General features: G+C 36.5%; 1 pseudogene; it reads right to left on the reverse strand.

Annotated features, from left to right (window-relative positions):
• Positions 1 to 382: 382 nt before the first annotated feature.
• On the reverse strand, positions 383 to 15,934 carry LOC101694580 (annotated as a pseudogene).
• Between the last annotated feature and the right edge of the window lie 270 nt (positions 15,935 to 16,204).

The raw sequence follows: 16,204 nt of genomic DNA on the forward strand, positions 1-16,204 counted from the left end.
CACACAGTATAAGCTTTGAAATGATATACAATGGTCGTGTATTATGAATATCAATTTCATAAATACTTCTCAACTGATTAAGTCTATTTTGAAAGAAAGGAACAGAATGTTGCATTCATTTTCCAGAAAGACCATGCATTATTTCCCTGGAACCTCAAAATAAAGACTCATGAATGAGAATAACAGATTTTTTTTTCCCCCTAGCTCCCTCTACTTAAGTGCCAAATCTTGGCGTGTTAAAAGTCATTTTTCTTATCTAACCTCTGTAATCATGGGGGCAGTGCCAGTGACAAATCTGAACTGAGACGTAAATCAGCAGGTTCCAAGCAACAGCAAACAATATTCAGAGACGCCTTTGTGTTGTGGCTTCCAGTGCCCAGGATCAAAGGACTGAAGCTCTGTCTCCTGTAGCCATCAGTCGCGTGTAGGTGTGAAGACCGAAGGTAACCCCCACGCACTCTGACCCATGATGATGGGGATGCTGTAATCGTTCAGTACCTCCTCCATGTTCGGAGTTCGTGTGAATGCAGAAGGTCGCCATGTAGGAGCTCTGCAAAGATTTTTCTCATGTTTAGGCTATTGAAAATTATTTCAGCAAAATTGACTCCACCCCTCCAGTTCTCTTTTCAATTTATGATGCTTTTACTTTTTTTCCTAAGGAATAAGTACCATTGTTTTTTCCTCTGATTACTTTAAAAATAAGAAATGGTGAGATGTGGCTTAAACTAGTGCAATTTTAAAGGAGGCAACTCACCCCTCCTCGTTTTCATTCACCCTTATTTCTCTCATTTCTATTGTCTTTAGGCAAACAATTAAATGAATACATAAATAAAAATCCTCTACCCAGCTAACACAGATACTTCACAAATACTTCACCGAGAAAACTTTCATTTTAAAGTGAATACATTAATAGACAAATAATGTGTAATATTTATTTTGGCCTCATCTCCTGATTTTCTAAATTTAGGATACACTAATTTCTTTTAGGCCTCAGGCCACAAAAACTAGTATTTTCTGTCATGAATAGTGTATTCTCTCAGCTTGGAATGGGCATCTAAAAATACCTGTTCCTTATAATGGATGCTGATCTACAGAAATAGCTAAGGGTTTTAAAGGGTTACTGGCAGAAATGAAATAAATGCACGTGCAAACTTCACATAGTACCACCTCAATGTTTGTCTGAATCTTCTCTCAGTGAAATAAAATTTCAAGGAAATCTCAGGTGATTTTAGAGATGCTGTAGGAGATTTTTTTGGGGGCTCTTTATTCTCTATATATCAATATAAAATTCTCTCCATTGAACTTTTCTGCTTTTGAAGTATGTAACATCAGTGTATTTCCATTGAGGATAAAAAGAACTTTAAAAATTTCAGTATGCCTTGCTTTGGAGTTTACATTCTAATATAAACTCACAAAGAAGAAATAGAATACTTATTTATATTAACTTACAGAGAACTGCTGATTTAAAAAATAGAAGTCATTCAAATTTTAATATCAGTACTTGCTACATGTAAGTATTGTTTACAAATTACTTATGTTTTAATAAAGATATTAGGATCAGTAAAGAAGAGACAAAGAAATTTCAGACCAGAAGTTTAGGAGTAACTGGAATTTAAAAATCAATCATATATTTATAGAACTTTGTGCAGAAAATAAGTTAATGTTAATATTGGGAACTAAGTCACATGAGTTATTTGTTGCCATTATTTGCTGCCTCTTATAAAAATGTATCTCTAACTGACTTATACAAATAAATAACTTACTCCTATAACTTCTGGATAAAAACCATTTATCAGACATTAACAGGTTACTGAAACAAAATTAACATTCTTTTTCTGTTGCTATGTCTTTCATATTTTTTTCTATGCTATCTCCTACTTTGTTTTTTCCACACTGATCTTTTTTGTTCTGTATAATATTCCTTATTTGTTGTTTATATGATAACTAAATTAGTCTGCAGGTTCTCTAAACTATAGTTACATTTAGAGATGTAATTAGATTTAGGATCAGTTTAGGAGAGCAATACATCTCTAGAGATAGTTATGTGGACTTCCTAGTAGGTAAGTTCATGAGGCACATATCCCTGGTTATCAAACTTAGAGATTCAGTTTTATTTTTTCATCCATGGTTAATTTCCTCAATAGCATTTCACCCTACTAACTTTAGAACTATAAATTTAAAAAAAAGTTTCATTTGAGTTTACAAATGGTAATTTTAAATTCTAATTCCCCCCCCCCCCTACTTGTTGACTATGATTCTCCTGGTAAAGGCATGTTTTCAATTATTTGGTTTTTAATACAGTATATATAGAAAACAATGGTAAATATATGTTATTTTTCTCATTAATCAGTTTTAAAATATTTTGGTGCCCCACTGATCTTTAATGTTGACCAGTGAGAGTATTTTTGTTGTTATTAAGAGCGCTTACACTTTTACAGTTGACATGATTCAGTTTTTGAAGTTGTTTTCTTTATGATCCTTCAATTGTTCCATCTGATGCCAGTGGAGGCTGATTCTAGTTGACACTTTTGAGATGATCACATTAATCTTTTAGAATCCCCCTACTTTTGGAATAATAAAATGCTTCAGGTTGATCTTGTACTGTTAGTACCTGAAGACCTAGAACCAAGAATTGTTCCTAGTTCCTTGGTTATTTAATGAGAAATATCTTTAGATATTAAATTATAAATATTAGAGTTGCCCATCACTACTTGGGTGTTAGAATAAGCAAAGTTGGAAATACACATTTTTCAGGAGAAAATATTAATATGTTCACAATGATATTTCACTTTTTTTTTTTTAATCTTGTAGGTGAGAAGTGGTATCTCAGTGTGTCTAATTTGGACCTCTCCCATTTTGATAAACCCTGAAGGGTTTTTTCCCCCTCATATAATCTCAAGATTAGTTGCATATTTTAAAAAGTAATGATATGTTTATATCATTTGCCTACTTTCCAGTAGATTGTTGATGCTACCCAATTTTAAAAGCTCCTTATATGTTAAAGAAGTAATTTGTGATTAATCTTTTTTTTTCCTTTTTGCAATGTATGTTTTCTTTTCTTTTTTTTTTTCATTTTGATAATAGTGGACTGTAATATGAACTTAAATGTCTACCTGCAAACAGTTAGTAAAACTTTAAAAAGTATATCAAAGATATGCTTCAAAGGATTCACAGATTATGAATAATTTGGAAGCCAGGATTTAAAAAAAGGTAGCCAGAAGCAGTGATTCCAGTGCTAGAAGCAGTTTTTCTGCAAGATAACTCTGCTTGTTCCTGAAGGGTGGTGAACAGGCAGAAAGTTTACCTTTCTGTTCACCACCCTTCAGGAACAAGCAGAGTTATCTTTTTTTTTTTTTTTTTTTGTCTCATTGGAGGCAAAAGAATAACATTGCAATTCAGGGCTTGCCTGGAGTTAGCCAAACTGTGAAGGTTGAGGAAACAATCCTCCACAAGACCACTCTCAGGTCAGATACCAACTGGAAGTTCAGAGGGTCCTGAAATCACCCCCTCCCCAGTTTTGATAATTCTCTTGGACTCACAGAACTCCCAGAAAGCTATTTTACTCACAGTTATGGTTTATTACAGGAAAAGAGTACACTTTAAAATCAGCCAAAGGAAAAGATGCATAGGGCAGAGTTTGGGAGGGTTCCAAATATGAAGCATCTATTCTCCTTTCCTGTGGAGTCAGGGTGTGTTCTTTCTTTAACAGTGATGTAAGATAGAAGACATGGAGTATTGCCACGAAGGGAAGCTCACCTGAGCCTCAGTGTTCAGAGGTTTTATTGGGGCTCTATTACATGGTTCCATAGGTATGATTGATGGACTGATTATGAACATGGTTGAACTTAGTGTCCAAAGCCCCTACCTTTAATCCCATGACTGGTCTCTTTGGCCTGGAAACTCTATCATAAGACTATTGGGTGCAACTTGTTCCACTGCAATAATATCTTATGTGGCCAGAAACTGCCCTAATAAAGGCACTCTATAAGGAATGGTACAAGTTATCTCCTAGAAGCTGATGTAAAGATCTAAACTCTTTTTTAAACATTTCTGAATTCTTTACAACATAAGGGCTCAATAAGGAAAAGAAACTCTGTTAAACCTTCCACACATTGACGTGAGATTGCGAAAGTCCACTCTCTTTAGAGTAAGAATGAGCACACTTGAAAGAGTCCGTATAGGAACTGAGGTCCTATAATAATTTATATCAATTCTGATAAATGAATTAACTGATATGTAATTGCTACTTCCCTTGGCCATTTACCAAAAGGAAACTCAAAAACCATACAGAATGCTGTGAAGTGTGTAAACCTGGTGATTCACAGACCTGTACCCCTGGGGATAAAAATATATGTTTATAAAAAATAAAAAAATAAAAAAAACCATACAGAAGAAAATAATAGCTAAAACTCGGACATTTTTTACATTTTAAAATATTCAATGAAGATACCTAATCAAGAATAACCAAGCATACAAAAACTTATGATAACTACAATATAAAACAAATAAATAAAAGACAGTAGGAGCAGATCCATATGGTATTAAGATAATAAATACAGATAAAGACAAAGACAAAGGTTTAAATATATATATTAAGTGACATATTAGACAATATTGATAAATCTTGAAGAGAACTGAAACCATAAAAACTAACCAATGGAAAAGTGACAATCTATATACAAGTATAACTTTAGAAATTAAAATGGAAAAATTAGTAGAAAAGTTTATAGAAGTAAGTATAAGTGAAGAAAAAAATTGCTAAACTAAAAAGGGGACAGAAAAAAATACCCAGAATGAAGTATGTAGAGATAAAGGTATGTAAAACACTCACAGCCACACACATAAACATTAGAGGTGTCAGAGTAGAATCACTACAGAAGCACCTATAGAGCCTGGAAACTTACCATCAGGGTTCCAGCACTTGTCTAAGACTCTTCTGTATCATGCATGGAAGAAATTAATATGTAAGAAAAAAAAACATTAAAACTGCCGGTAGTGACCAGCATTGCCTGATGATTGCTGGGATAGGGGTTTTTCTTCAAAATGTAGACAGTGATTTCCTAGGCATGACTGAAAGTGTAATGGCTATAAACTCTAGAGTATTCAACTTTAACTTTGAAGTTAGGTTCATTTAAAAATGAAGAGGTAGACAAAAATTTTTCTTACATTTTATGGCTATGCTTATCATTGTGGTTAACTATTCTGGAATTCGAATTCCAAAGTTGTTTTCTCTATATGTTTGTTGGTAACAAGAAAAAAAAAATTGGATGATATTTGGAAGGTGGAAGGAAAGCAACACTTGCATCCAGTTGGTGCAGTCTACCAGATACTCCCAAAGCTCAGGCATCTGGGGCTGAACTCATGGTTCAACATGCTGACTTTGGGCACCAGTCAACACTAAAACTCACCCAGATTCCACAGGACCTTCTCCTTCAGCTTATTGTACCTGTGGGCCAGGTATATGCGGATTGGTGGAGAAGATGTCAGCTTCTTCAGAGCTCCCACATGGTCAAGGCTGCAGGTGGTGAGGGTCAGATTCTAGTTTGTGTTCAATGATTCTAGCTGGCCTGATCTTTCCCTGCTTCATGTGCAGCTTTCCTTCCCTACTGATGTCCTTGATAACATACAATAACTTCTAATCTACCATCAGAAGCAGAAGCAACAATTTTCTATAAACTTCTTCACCAAGAACTACAAATATGGAAGATCTAAATTTTAAAACAAATTGCTTTGTGGTTTCCTCCCTGCTAAAACCTTAACTGATGCTGAAATTGATACTAATATAGTTTTAGCTCCAGGAAAATAAAACCTTAAGGAAGAGTTATATACATATTTTCAGGGATATCTGGAATTCATCCTCTAATAGAATTAAAATTAATACTTCATTAATATCACTGTTGCAAGTGACAAAGTGAATATTGGTAGTCCATGACACACAATGACAAAACAGTGGCTTAAATGATTATGAAGACACCTAAAATCAAATGTCTATAGAAGGCAAAACTTTAAACCAAGTAGTGCTTATTTGGAACATCATTTTTATGGAAATAAAGACCAAGATGGAGTTTGTTGTTTACTTGAGAATGCACTAGAGAACTTAAAGAAAGAAAATAAATAATTCAGGGCTTTAATTTCCTACCTTAAATTATGGATAAGAAAGCAAAGTTTCAAGACTTTGCTTTAAATAAAAACCTTTAATTCTTGTAGATACAGGGCAGAGATTTCTGAAAACCAAACCTCAAGTGTAATCATGAAAGTGTCTGCTTTATAGAACAAGATGGACTCATAAAATCACATGGTTGCATATATTAAATGTAGGAAATTCACTGGAGGAGGATTTGACTTTGAAAAAGGGGAGAGCACATATGAAAAGATTCAATAAAATTAGATACCTTAAAACTAAATTTTCCTGACCCTGAGCCTAAGCCTAAATTTCCTGGGTAGCAGTACCTCTTCCCACCCTAACTGAGGGTTAGGGTAGGTTATCTCTCTTTGGATGGTTGTCTCTCTTTGCTTTAAGAACCTACAATGGCCATCCCTGGAGTAACAAGGAAACATTGATTCTTCTGATGATGTACCTTCACCAATCTCATTGCTTTTGGATCTATAACCAGATATAACCAGATTCAAGTACCAGAGGAACCAAAGGCAATATGCAGATAAAAATAAACATGAGATTGACTATTCCAGATATGGGAATAAGTCCTAAATATGCTTGGCAAAGTGGAAGAATATAATGTTGGATCAAACTGAATTTGTTGTTATGTTTGCATTAAGCAAAGAATTTAGAGTGAATTTATCATGAAAGACTCTCTCTTAATTCTTTATATTTTTCAGAATGACTAAAGATTATTTGCTTCACCAAAGCTGTGAGAAATATATCCAGGAAGACATTCTAGTATCCTTGATGATCTTGGGATTGGCTATTCTCTGTAGGCCAGTAATGACAGTGGGAACTACTACAATTGAATTGGAGTCCCTGATGAAGGGATGATGCATCCTAGGGGTTAGGGACCAGCCTGTGGTATTTAATTTCCAGAGGCAAATTAGGTACAGTTATTATAAAAATTTCTACAAATGCTTGCTAAATAAAACCGAAAAGGTTGTAAGAATGACTTGAAGTTCAGATATCAGTGGTCTTGGCCAATTGTTTATGGTATTCTTAAAACTGAAAGCAGTCTACTAAAGTCTTACTTGTTAAGATAAATGGAAAAGCTTTAGTATGGTGAACAGAATCGTGACCTGAATCACAACAGTTGCAACCTCTCAACAAATTCTCATACCTGAGCCCTTTCATAAATTCAGAGTACCTTGCATAAAGAGGAGACTGGATCCCTTAAGGGAGGAACTTTCTACACATTTAAAAGTGTATGCTATAAATCTTCCTTATGGCCTTCCCAAAAGGGATCTACAAACATTTAGATGGTAACTGTGCACTAGAGAAAAGTATATAAAAAGCATTTATGGGTATTATTGTACAACAGCTCTGAACAGCCACTACTCTTCAGAGACCCAAACCAATCTGAATAAGGTGGAGGCCAAGGGGTTAGTAAGTTCTAGTTAAGGTCCATCTCACAGAGGGCTCAGTGGGCTCCTGGATTAACCTTGTGGTTATTTCTTCAGTCAGGAAATCATATTGGATTATACATGCTCACCAACAGACAGAATCCAAAGAATGATCGTTTCTTTTTTCACCACAGATCTTACTAAGGAGTGATTTTATTTCCTCTTAAAGAAGTTTTGAGGCCATTATGTTAAGAAAGGCCATGTGGAAATTACTAGAACTCCCTCTATCTATCAGATAGATGTTACATTGAGAAGGTTTGCAGAAATTTGTGCCATTATCAAAGACCTGAAAGATTAATGGCATGGTGAATATTACCAAAGACTCATTCAACTCACCTGTTTGGCCTGCACTGAAGACAGTTGGATTTTGTAGAATGATAGTGGATTGTTATAAATTTAATCAGGTGGTGACTTCAGATGCATCCACCATTTCGGATCTGATTTTGATATTGGAGCAAATAGACATGCTCATCATCATGTGGCATGTTTCAATTGATGTAATAAATCCTACTTTGACTTGTATATGCTATTTTTTTTACTGGGAACTGTTTGCTTTTACCTGACAGGAATAGAAATATATGTTTAATCTCCTACCCTAGGACAATATCAAATTCCTAGCCCAATATCATAATCTTGTACATAGATACTTTGATGGTCTCTCAAAACTAGAGCAACACTAGGCTGTTCAATTAATGATCTGATTCTCACATGGCATGGTGAGAAGGAAGACACAACTTTTCCAGACACATTGATAATACACATGTGTGCCAGATGGAAGGAGGTAAATGCCACAGAAATTCAGTAGTCTACCACTTCAGTGAAATTTCTAGAGTCAAAGCATCTGGAATATGTCAAGATATGATTTTCAAGGTGAAGGAAATATTGATGTAGCTGCAAATTGGCTCATGTTTATGGAATTTATTGATTCCCATGATTATCATCACACTGAGGAAGCTAGCAAGATAGAATAGTGAAAAAGCCTTTAGGAGATTCAGTTACTATGCCAGATGGGCACATCAAATTCTGGGGTAGAAATAGTATCCCCTAGGATGTGATGTCTGTTAAAAATCAGTGACCAATATTTAGTGCTGTTTCTCCCATAGCAAACATTCATAACTCAGGAAACTAGGCATAAAATTTGGGGGTAATTCTCCTACTATTACCCCTAGTAAATAAACCGTTAGTGGAAGTTTTGCTTTCTGTCCTCATATCTTTGAGTTCTGCTACTTGAAATGTCTTAGTTCTCCAAGAATAAATATTCTCACAAGGGAACACAATTGTTTTATTTAACTAGAGTTGAGATTACCACCTGGCCACTTTAGAATTCTCATGACAGTGAATCTGTTGACAAAAAGGGAATTACTATGCTCTCTGGGATAACTGATCCTGACCCTTCAGTGGAAATCAATTTGCTACTATGGGGTAAGGGGACATAAGCTGGAATGAAGTAGATACCACAGCTACCCTCTTAGTGCCCCATGTTCTGGGATAAAGTTAGTGGAAAACTGCAAGTACTCAATTGGGGCAGGACTGCTATCGCCCAGACCTTTCAGAAATGAGGGTTGTGATGTCTTCTGAAGCAAGGATCCATGAATTGCTGAAGAGCTCACTGAGTGCAGAAGAAGGACAGAAGTGTCAACATAAACATCAGCTACACAAACATACTTGGACTTTTCTTCCTTATATTTATATGAATATGCATGCATAAACTCATTCTTCTTTTTAAATCCCATAATCCTTATAATTTAATATAAAGTATTTTAATAATACTTAACCCTATTCAACATTTAAAATGTGCCTTGAGGGGTGCTGGGTGGTACAGTGGGTTAAAGCCTCTGCATTCGGGTCAGGTCATGATCCCAGGGTCCTGGGATCAAGCCCCACATCAAGGTTCTCTGCTCAGCGGGGAGCCTGCTTCCACCTCTCTCCTCTCCCTGCCTGCCTCTCTGCCTACTTGTGATCTCTGTCAAATAAATAAATAAATAATATTTTAAAAAGTAAATACAAAAAAAAAATAAAATGTGCCTTGTACAGAAAAGAAAAGATGGATCATCCATCTTTTTATTCAGTCTACTGATTCAATTGTTAATCTCACCATCCATCCAAAAAAGGGACAAAGTGACTTTGGGACTTTTATCCTCTTTTGGAAAAAGAGTTAGTGTGTTTTTGTTTGTATGAAGTTCAGTTCCTTCTTGGAGTGTGACTTTGCTTGTATCTTTCTTTAGGGATTAAGTATAGTTAAAAGATGTGTACATGTATCTCCAGTTGACAAAAAGAGAATGGGGTTATTTTCCCACTTTTTCAATTTAGCTATATCAAACAACACTTACTAGAATTCTTTTCCAATATAGTTTCAGGTTAGGGTTGTGTTGAAAGTTTAACTAAACTACTTCATAATATTGCTACCTCAGCATCCATTTTGTGTAGCCAAGTAGCCTGCAGGGGTCTTGAACTGATGCCAGCTCCTCCTGTGTACACATGCTGTAGATAACACCCTCAAGAGCCACAAGTAAACGTGATGGGATTCCTGATATTCTGATATCCTAAAATGGCTCCAACATTCTCCTTTGTTGTAGGCACTCTCTCCTGCCTCCCAAGGCCTTCTCCTTATACTCCCCTTAGATAAGGTCCCCAGGAACCTTATCAAAACCCCACTTCTTTTTTAGGTTTGATTTTATCTCCGCTTGGGAAGCCCAAAAGCACTCTCCCATTAGGCCCTAATGAAAGCATGTGCCGCAGGTTCTGCTGGACTCTTTCTGTTGAAACTCTGCCTCAGTGTCCCTATGTGGCCCCTTAAGGAATGCTGTGTACTTCCTCCAGGACCTATGAGTAGTAAACTTCTCTATTTTGATTCCCTTGTAGTCTTCTGTTGAACCCTGGCTCACTAACACCCTGGGCTCTGTTTAACAGCTTTTTTTTTTTTCCCCCTAAGTATTCACTGTGTTTATTTATTTATTTTTTTAATTTTATTATTTTTTAAAAATTTTTATTTTTTATAAACATATATTTTTATCCCCAGGGGTACAGGTCTGTGAATCACCAGGTTTACACACTTCACAGCACTCACCAAAGCACATACCCTCCCCAATGTCCATAACCCCACCCCCTTCTCCCAACCCCCCCTCCCCCCAGCAACCCTCAGTTTGTTTTGTGAGATTAAGAGTTACTTATGATTTGTCTCCCTCCCAATCCCATCTTGTTTCATTGATTCTTCTCCTACCCACTTAAGCCCCCATGTTGCATCACCACTTCCTCATATCAGGGAGATCATATGATAGTTATCTTTCTCTGCTTGACTTATTTCGCTAAGCATGATACGCTCTAGTTCCATCCATGTTGTCGCAAATGGCAAGATTTCATTTCTTTTGATGGCTGCATAGTATTCCATTGTGTATATATACCACATCTTCTTGATCCATTCATCTGTTGATGGACATCTAGTTCTATTACAAAGCTGTCATCATCAAGACAGCGTTGTACTGGCACAAAAACAGACACATAGATCAATGGAACAGAATAGAGAGCCCAGAAATAGACTCTCAGCACGGCAGCTTTTGAATATGGTTAGTGATGTCTTGTTGAAGTAGACCAGCAGTCTTTGGAGCTACCAAAGATCTCCTCAGGCCCGTTTTTGGGTGAGGTGATTGTGCCATTTGGCGGCAGAGGACGTCAACTTCTGCAGATTATATAGGTCACTGAGGATGGAAATGGTGAGAGAAGTGATTTCAATTTCTGTTTTTCCTCAGGTGTTCCAATTTCTCTGAACCCCCTCCCTTCGCATCTGGCTGTTTTTCCTGAAGGTTGGCTCTGCTGTTCTAGTGTGTCATCTACTACCTGAGTCAGAGGCAACTGCCTTTCATGGACACTTTACCAGTTTCAATAATTTCATTAGGTTTCATCACTCCTGGTGTCCTATGAATTTACATAATTCCCAGTAGTCCTATTTTCCTAAATAAACCTATGATGGTTATTTATGTGTCAACTTAATAGTCCATAGGTGTCCAGATATTTAATTAAATGTTGTTCTGGGTGAGTATGGGTAAGGGTGTTTCTGGGTGAGATTAACAATTGAATCAGTAGACTGAATAAAGCAATGTAGGACTGAATTTCACAATGTAGGAGGACATGATCCAAGTCGTTGAAGGCCTGAGTAGGAAAAAAAAAGGCTGAAGAAGAGAGATTTTCTCTCCTTGTTTGATTGTCTTTGAGGTGGAATATCAGTGTTATCCTGCCTTGGGTCTCATGCTAGGACTGGAATTTATACCAGTGATTCTCCCGATTCTCTGGCTTGCAGACTCAAAATAGAATTATACCACTCAACTGTCCTGTGCTTGCTGCTTGCTAACTTGCAAATCTTGGGACTTCTCATTCTCCATAATCACACAATTCAATTCTATGTAATAATTGCCTCTTTATCTTTCCCCCTCTCTCTGAAAATAAATATATATAAATATAGTATATGTAATATACCAATTTTATATATATATATATATACACACACATAATATTTTGCCTATTTCTCTGAATAACCTAAAAGAGTACAAAACCTTGACAAACACATATTCTACATAAATAATCTGTAATGTAGATCTTTAAAATCTATAAAAGTACTCCAGTACTTCTTTTAGTATGTCTGTAATTTATGAAGATTGAGTAAAATTTTGAGTGCCGTATTTCAGGAAAGATGTTTAAAAGCTTAAATCAAGAAATTTTAGAGGCAGAAGGACTAAAAGGTTTATGGAATCCCTCTTTCCCATATGTCCCTCAAAAGAAATATCAATAATTATCTACAAAATAAGCATAATATGTCCAACTATATTCTAATTATTTCCAAGATAATTATTTCAATAAATAAAAAAATACACATCTTAAATGCCAAATACTTTCACATTTCCTTTATCTCGCACCCTTTGATGTTCCTGTTTTTTTCTAGTACACTAAGCACACATGTTTAGTCTAACTCTAGGAAATTGTAGTAGACTGCAAAAATAGTTCTAATTTTCCTCTCTATATATCTACCACCTTTGTAAGGTGACATTGCAGCTCCTTCCATGAAGAGGTGGAATCTTTCCCATCTCTTGAGCCTGGGCTGATTCTTAACAAGTTTTGGTCAACAGAATATAGTACAATGGTGTGGATGCCAGTCCTAAACTTGGGTCTCAACTGTCTTGTGCTGCTTCTTTCTCTCAGTGACCTGCGAATCTGAGCTAGCCTGCTAGGAGTTGAAGACCATGTGGAAGAGAAGCCATTTGCCCCAGCTGATGCTTCCTAATCCTGTCTACTACTGGTAAATACTAAAACATGTGAGCAAGCCTGGCCAACATTGCCAGAGCTGTTTACCAGACCCATAACTGCCCAGGTATTTAAGAATAAGTCCAGCTGAGACCAAAAGAACTTTATGACATATAAACTCATGAGGGATAAAAACTGGTTTTTCTTTCAAGCTCCTTTGCATTGAGGTGATTTGTTACATTGCAATGGCTGAGAGAGAAATCCAGCACTGGACATTATTAAGCAGAAGTATATACAGTGATTAACCTGTCAAGAGGTCTGAAAATCAAGCTGTATGAGAATGGATTGAAAGGATTAGGATATTTAGCATAGAAAGCAAAAATATTAGGAGGGACATAGTGGCTTCCCCCAAATAATTGGTGAACTGGTATGTAAGAGGGGATTATGTTTACCCATCATAAATTTAGAAGGCTAACAGTAAACATTGGCAGATATTAAGATGATGAAAGATGTTGTAATAGAGCTAGATAGATTGTAGAACTTCCTCAAATTTATTTGGTGGGGATGGGGCCTCACAGTTCAGTTAGTTTTTGTCATTAGAAATGTTCATAGAGAATGGATGACCTTTTCACAGGTTTGTTTTGGAAGGCAAATTTCCTCTTTGGCTTGAAGTTTTGACTAGGTAACATATAACATTACTTTAAGTCTAAATTTGTAGGTGTGGTGAGAATTTATATGTTTCTTTTCATTAAGTATGCTTTTCATAATTTTCAATATTCAGAAATTTATATTGTTTAAATACTACTAATAAAACTGTTTGATTTTTTATTCATTTTTATTTGAATTGATAATATCATAACTATACTCCCAGTAGAATCATCTGAAAATCTATCCAACACCTTACCATTGATAGAGCTGTTAAAATGTGTTCTCAGTTCCAAATAATTCATTTCAAAGAGACTGTTGGGTTACAACCAATTTTGAAAGTAAAGACAAAAATTCACACAGAAGTAATATAAGAAATTTATTTCTGTTTCTTTGCTCAACAAATATCTATTGATTTCCTGTTATTTGCTAGACACTGATTCAAGCACTGGGGTATGTTAATAAACAAGTGAAGGCATTACCTTTAGGAAGCTTATCTTTTGGTAAGGAAGGAAAACAGTAGACAAATAAGAATTCCATTTATTGTGCGTTGGTTCACAACCCTGTCAGGAGCTTAGCAGGTATACTTGAAACTGGCCCTCATATTCGGAGGGCAGGAAGAGACCAAAGAAAGGTACAGGCCATTCTAATTGGGAAGTGGCAGTTTTACTAAGCAAAGGGAACTTACATACAGGGCTTTTTGTTGGTGGCAGCAAGACAAATGGGCTCCCACACCCACCTACCAAATCTTAAAAATTTGAATAGGGGCCTTAATGGGTTCAGTTACATATATCATACAGGGGTTCTTGACACCACATGCCTGTCTAAAGGCTCTATCTTTGGAGTAACATCTAGGGGCAGGAAAAGCTAGTGGAATCCACATTCCAAGGATAGGCAAGGGAATGAAGATGTCAGGGCCTACTAAGCTCATGGGTCGTTTGGCAGTCAGGTCTTTTTGATGATGTTCCCCAACATTGTGAAGTAGTGACAGTGCTAAGAAGAAAAAATAAGCATGGTAAGGAGATATAAATTAGGGGATGAGTCAATATTTTGGAAAAATGACCACAGAAGTCCTCTGTGGGGAGGTGTTATGAGAGCACAGGCCTGACTGAAGCTGGAAACAAACCTAGTAAACAAGGGGAATGATTTACCAAACAGATGGAAAGATGGGGAAGAAGTTTTGCTAGATATGGACAATGAAATGCAAGAAAGGCTACATACTGAAATGAGGTGAGGCAGAGGAGAAGAAATTAGAGTAGTAGAAGTGGCTAGTTTATGTGAAGCATCATAGGTCATGATTAGAACTTGGTATTTTATTTAGATTATGACATAAAACCATTGGAAGTTTGATATTAGGCACTTGGCAGGATATGTGTTCTATTTAATGTGTTCACTCTTGCTTTTGGGAGAACATAAAGCTATGGTGGGGTAGAGTTAGGGGCAGGGTTAATTGGTCCTTGACCCAACTGCTTTAATATCCATTCTTTCCTTTCTCAAGTTCTGCCTTTGTACTATATTTTCTAGGCTTTTTTATGAGACAGCTGGGTGAGACACTGACAAGTAGATGGAAGAGAGAAGACAGGACATTTTTTCAATCTTCTTTCTTTCTGCCTCATCACTGTCAATGAGCTAAGTGAATTACGGTGGTTCTACTTTTCCTGGCATCAGTAGTGAGTACACTTTTGTGCAATGGTTATGTCTCTTATTTTTTTTTCCCCATCCACCAAGAAACTATAACTTTATTAATAATAGAAATATTATACAAATTTCAAACAAAGCTGCTGTTATTCTTTTGAAACAGCAAAAAAAAAAAAGTCCTCATTTTCAGACAGCTACATTGTTAACTCTGTTATAACACTTGTTATAACACTTACAGTATCATTACTGTAGTTCTTCAGGGATTGGGTTGCCTTTGATTTTGACATATTAGTTTGTGACATGACACATTCTATGTCCTTAACCTCCACACCTGTTTCATCAACCTTTTCCTCTTCACTCTCCTCTTGTACCATTGGAGACTATATGTTTTCTTGAATGTCTGAGACAGCTTCACCTTGAAATTGAATTTCTCAGTACTTGCTAGTTGTGCCTGCTGAGATAACTCTTTGATCTTGGCTTCCCCAAAAACTATGCAGGCATCTGAAGCTGGGTTCTTGTAGACATCTGGTTTTGTGATGACAAAGAAGATATTCTTAGATTTCCAGATAGTGACTCTCCTAACCCCTGTAACCTGTCAAAAACCCACTTTGGATATAGCCTTCTGTGCCTTCTTTTCACTTCAGCTCTGTTTTGCTTTACTGACTGGTTCTTCATTGATTTCAGCTGTGGCTGCCAGCTGGGCTTATTGTGTGGTCGCCTGTGTGGAATCCTGTTCCTCAAGCTCTGGTACTGATTCATCACTGTCAGATTCTCTTCCAGACTCTGTCTCAGCCTGAGGCCCTGGCAACTCCTGCTCTGTAGCAGGCATGGTTTCTGTGGCTTCACCAGGCATTGCATTTTGTGCAGTGAGTGCAGAACCAAACGGTGGAAGAAAGAGAATGAGTCATGCCTCTTCTTTTTTGAAACTCAACCTATGATATGGGTGAGGGATTCTCCAACGTGATTTGTTTGTCTAGTTGGGCTCTGACCTGACTGAAACAAGAAGTGAAGCTGAAGCAGGAATACTGTCGTGAGACTAGTCCAGTAATCTAGGCAAGAGAAGAACAAGTTGTACAAGTTATTGTCACAGAATGGATAAGGTGAAAAATGATGGAATTTGGTA

The sequence above is a fragment of the Mustela putorius genome, unplaced genomic scaffold (genome assembly GCF_011764305.1).
Source record: "Mustela putorius furo isolate JIRA1106 unplaced genomic scaffold, ASM1176430v1.1 tig00003871_pilon_pilon_pilon, whole genome shotgun sequence".
In the NCBI taxonomy this organism is placed as follows: domain Eukaryota; kingdom Metazoa; phylum Chordata; class Mammalia; order Carnivora; family Mustelidae; genus Mustela; species Mustela putorius.